We start from the raw sequence: 6,000 nt of genomic DNA on the forward strand, positions 1-6,000 counted from the left end.
TTTACCAGAGAAAAACACTCAACGAATAACCTCTATCATTAATTTTCTACCAGAATAATTAATATATTCTTACATGAAAAGTTCACATGAAACAGGATAAAATGATTGAATGAGAAAAGTGCAAAGAATTGAAATATCTCTGAACAATTTAATTTCTCTTTCATATTTCCATTGTTTTCTAATGAGAGAGAGAGAGAGAGAGAGAGAGAGAGAGAGAGAGAGAGAGAGAGAGAGAGAGAGAGAGAGACTGAGAGAGACTGAGAAGGAGCTATGAAGATAGACAAAGAAACTCAATTGATAACCAGTTTTGTATTATCATGAAACCAGAAAACTAATAATACGAAAACATGAACATAAAGGTAAACTGAAAAGGTGAACAAAACAAAACCCAGAGATTTATAAAAAGCATTCAAATAACAATGAATATTAGAAATGAATTCAATTCTTATCGTTTCTAAGCTGTTGTTGTTGTTATTTTCTCCTTGGTACCAACATCATATATATAATTCACAACCTGGAGAAACAACCGGTGGGTGTGGTACCAATACAGATTCACGTATTTAAGTGGTTTAAGTTGTTGGTGTTTGTGTTGTGTGAGCGTTTATTTTACAGGTAAACAGCGTCAGAAGGTTGAAAAGAAAGAAAGAAGAAGAAGATGAAGATGAAGATGGCGAGAGAGAACAAAAGGATTGGAAGAAGGTGACCTTGGACTGTTATGATGATGATGATGATAATGTTCGGGCTCAAAGAATTGAACAGCAAAGTGAGAGAGAGAAAAAAGAATAAAAATGAAAGAGAAGAAAAAAAATAACCAACAATTTGTTCGGTTGGGTAAAGTTGCTGTTATTGCTTCTGGTCGTTGATTATTTCAACATTTCTGGTTCTGATTCTGGTTTTTTTCCACTGAATTATTCATTGTAACTGGTTAACAACAGCTTATCCCATGACGATTCATGGTGGATACTTTCATTTTTTGCTCTCTCTCATTGTGAGTAATCAAAGACTTGTAACTTGTCATTAACACGACATTAAAATTGTCAATTGATTCATTTCTTTGATTGGTTTAACATATTATCACAAAGGAAAAGGTTAATCATGATTAACACCAGAGTCTATTTCCTTTTTCCGGTTCCTTCTCCATGTAAATATTATTATTACATTTTGAGTTTGAGTTTGATTTTGTTCAGTTCATTTTTGTCTCAATCAATTTTGAGTCTTGATTATCACCAGCAATTAGGATTGTATTATGTACTTAAAGATACAATCATAATAATAGTAAATATTACATTGTGTAAATATGATGTTAATTGCTGATGATTTAGTAGACAAAATAATGAAAAAAATCAATATTAACACACTCATACTTTTAATCATGATCATGATATAAATATACATATATAACCCTTGATTGTTGTACATAATTTACCAACTATTAATAATAATACATTAACAGTTAATAATTTGATATGGATAAAGAAAAAAAAACAATGTTAATAGAAAACCAAATGAAACAATCAACAACAACAATCAATTGATTGATGATAACCTACAAAAAACAGTTCAAGGCCATTGTTTATTAATGGTTACCCTGGTTTCCGGAGTTAATCAGGTAATCATCATGATAATTATGATCATCAACATCATTATCTTTATGAAGTTATAGCTTTAAACATCAGCATTATTTTTATATTTCATGTTGATGATGATGATGTGTAGATACATGAGCACGATGATGATGATTATTATTATCATGATGATGAGAGTGACAACACTTGAATGAAATTTACAGTCTATCATTTAATCACATAGATGATGGTGAGAGGGAGAGTGAGTGAGAGAGAGAGAAAACTGAAGGTTGTTATAACATGGAAGAAGATGAAAGATGAAAAAGAAAGAGAAACTTTCAGACATTAAAGTAACTCTATCAATCTCTTATTTATACGAAATGATGAACATTTTATCATGATGATAATCAGATAATCTGACAAGCTGAAAGAATAATCATCATTTATTATAAATGAGAGAGAATTTTTTCTCTTTCTGTTTTAAAGTTTTTTTTTCTCTCTCTCTCTCTCTCTCGTTTTCATCTTCGTTTGAATCGTTGCAACGAAATGAACGTTGATTCTGGAGGCGTTGGTGAACCAACGATGCTTTTAGAGGCGTTCGTTGGTTTCTTGTTGTTGCTGTTGCCTGATTGTTATCGTTAATTAATATTAACATTTTAATTAGTCTATTGTCTTATTAGGGTTTTATTGTTGTTTCTATTTAAGTTGTTGTTGACTAACAATCAACGTTTTTGCCAATTTCAAGTTTATTTTCTCGTTTTCTTTACTTTCTTTTCCGTTCCATGAATTATCATCATCATCATGATGAAAGTAATAAAAAAGAAATGTTGATTTGAGTTTGGAGATAAAAATTTCAACTTGAAGTTCAGAGAAGAGAGAGACAGAGAGATGGTGATGATGATGATGATGAAAAAACAGTCTGCTTGAAGAAAGAGATGATAAAGGGGAAAAGAGAAAGTGAATGAGTTAAATGCAAGAAAGAGAGAAAGAGGATGATAAGGATGATGAAGAAGAGCAGAAACTAAATGGCTTAAATCAAGGTTAATCATTGAATCGTTGACGGTACATGAAAAAAGGTTTAGCTGGTTTTAAGATGATGAAGAGGAAAGAAGAAGATGAAAAACGAAAGAGAGAGAAAGAAAGAAAGAAAGAGAGAGAAAGAGAGAGAGAGAGAAAGAAAGAGAGAGAAAGAGAGAGAGAGAGAGAGAGAGAAAGAAAGAGAGAATAAGAGAGAAAGTCAAGGTCAGCTTCTCTAGGTACATTTTCGGGTTGGCCTTGAAGAGAAAAGAAAGAGAAGAAAAGAAAGAGAGTTGTACAAACAAGATGAGAAGATGAGAAGAAGATGAAGAAGGAAAAGAAGAAAGAGAAGAAAAATATTAAAGAAGGAAAAGAAAGAGCGAAAAACTAAGATGAAAATTGTCGCATTTTTATCCTCTTTATTTTTCATCTTCTTCTCTTTCAATCTGTTCAATCATCTATTTGGAATGAAACAATTAACGATGAATACACTTCGATTTACCGATAATCGTAAAAAAAACAAACACACGAACCAATTGAATCGAAACCAAATGTTAAGGTGAAATTTTCGACTCTCTCTCTCTCTCTCTCCTTCTCTCTCTTATCCCGACATCTTTCGTCATTCGTAAACTTAACCTGACCTTTTCTCTCATTCATTTGTATATGGTTAGTGCACGAAAATGAAGGCCAAGAGATCAGAAAGAGAGAGAGAGAGAGAGATAAATTTTCTCTCCAAGAAAAAGTGATTAACTTTCACTTTCACTTGAAATGTGAGTTAACCTAAACTCCCACTTTTGTTCATCCTCCTCCCTCTCTCTTTCTCTCTCTTTCTCTCTTATAACTGGATTTACTTGTCCATTTGATTTCATGTACCTTTAAGCATGTGAGTGAGTGTTTATATCTTTCATTGTTAATCAGGTCACTTAAACAGTTCACTTTCACTCATTTACTATTATTATGAATGATTGTTTCAATTTAGTCGAAATTTTTTCAGTTTCAAATTTTACCAAACCAAAAACTGTACAAATTTTGTCATAGTAATTGTTGTATGTAATAAACGAAAGTGAATGAAAGAAAAAAAGTCCAAACTCAGAAGAAAATTGAAATTGCTCGAAAATTTCAATTTCCATAAATAATTGAACGAAAAAAGAAAAAAATCCAATGGTGATTATCCATTAGGTGGAGACACTAGAACGTATAAAGTGTTTGTTGTTCTGCGATCATTTGAAGCTCCGCCCTCGTCTTTACTTTTCTTCTACTTTCCAATGTCAGCATTTGAAGCTTCATCTTTTGTGGAGTAAGAGTATAACCTGATGAAACAGTTTCCTCTTTTTTGTATATTCTTTTGCTTCTAATTCTCTCTCACTTTCTCTCTCTCACTCTCTCATTTTTCTGGTGTTTTCTTTGCTCTCTCTTTCTCTGTTTCTTTCTTGTGATTTGTCTTTATACACCTTTAAATTGATTACCTATTTACTCTTGTGATCATTGGCCATTTTAAATTGAAAGTTCATCTCAATTCTTACCCAAACTGGATTATTTAGTGAATTCTTGGTTTACCCAAACCTGGGCTGATCGGGTAAGTGAAAATTTAGTTTAATGTTTATATAAATATCACCATAATTTTCCTCTCTCTGTGTGTGGTTTATGGTGTTTTCTTCATGTTTGTTTACTATCTTCCATTTTGAGAAAAGAACAATTTTTATTCTCTTTTTCTCTGATTTCTGCAATTTCATTTTCTCTTTTGCTTGTTCGTTGATTGAACCCGATCTTTCGTTGAATCGTATTTTCTGCGACTTGTACTTACCTTATTATTCTATTGTTTCCGTTAGTAAATGAGTGAAAGGTTCATTTTTATTCCAATTCAAGGCAAAGAACATCATAATTTCCATAGTAACCTTATTCTCATTTTTCAATCTCTCATGAAATCGGGTCATTCAATCCTAGAATTAGAATTTATTTTCTTCTATTCTCTTCCAACTACTCTTTCAATGTTCTACGTTCTTTTTAGCCTATTTTCTATTCTCTTTCAATTTCTTTATCAATCTATTCTTCACCTTGATTGTTGCATAATTTTTTCCTCATTTTCCTCTATTAATTAATCAGTGAACATTTTTAATAAATAATAAGATGATCACCATGATACAAGGTTGAATAAGGTGTTTGACTCAGTGGTTAACATTTTCATCTTGTGTCTACATCTAGTGAGTCAACTTTCACTCTTTTATTGGTTTTCTTTTCTTAGTTTACAAATATCAATAATGTCACAGGTAATTAGAAGATATTAATGTTTATTTATTTCTAAATTTATTTGTTTCAACAATCAATCTGATGAAATTTAATCCAATTAATAATTAAAGTTGCTCAACAATTAATCTTTAAAATGTAACAATCAATTGTCGAATACACTATCGCCCTCTTTGGAGTTGAAGTTTAACTAAACATTTTGCGTAATATTTTCAAAAAGTTTTTTCTTTCATTAAATAATAATAATAATATTTCGTAATTATTTTTTTTTCTAAATTAATTATAATTTGACAATGACCTGGAATTAAATCATCTTTCATTTCTTTTTTGTTACTCATAATTAACCTTTAACATGAAGAAAAAGATTAAATTATAATTATAATTATTATTATTATGATGATGATTACGTGAATGATGATTATGAATCAACAATCAACAACAGAAAAGCAACAATTTGTCATAATTAATGTAATAGAGAAAAATAATTTACTCACATTTTCATTGAGTCTTTTGTCTTTTTAAATGTTAGTTAAATTAAAGGAAATTATTAATTTTCAAGTTTAATTGTTTTCAGAATTGATAACATGAAACATAAATTTATTTCACTCTTTTTACCAGGCAAAATTTCATGGTCGGTGAAAGTATTTAATTGATCCAATTTCCTTGATACTCAATTGATTTCAAAGATAAATATCTCTGTTCAAACGACTATAAAACACACACACACACACACACACAAATAAACAGCAATCTCTCTGATATTATCAATTAATAGTCATTAAGTATTCACATTTACTAATTGGTTGTTTACCTTTTTTTCACTTTCAGGAATCTCAACATCATCATTACCAACAACAACAACAACAACAACAACATCATCATCATCATCATCAACAACAACATCAACCTTCATCGTCTCATCAAGCCATAGAGATTCGTTGACGAAGGGATTTTTTTTTACCATTTCTAAGGGATATACAACTAGTTGCAATATATTGAAAAAAAAAATGAACTTTTTATAGTGATATCAACCATAGGAATATAAATATATAAATATAAATACATACAAAATGCTGTTACAAAAGGAGGAAAAAAGTGATTCAAATTCAGATTTAACTGGTATGTTAACCTTTTTATTTTCATTCATCATCATTACAATTAATCATTATCACAG

The sequence above is a fragment of the Panonychus citri genome, unplaced genomic scaffold, assembly GCF_014898815.1.
Source record: "Panonychus citri isolate SS breed McGregor unplaced genomic scaffold, ASM1489881v1 Contig00141, whole genome shotgun sequence".
Lineage (NCBI taxonomy): Eukaryota > Metazoa > Arthropoda > Arachnida > Trombidiformes > Tetranychidae > Panonychus > Panonychus citri.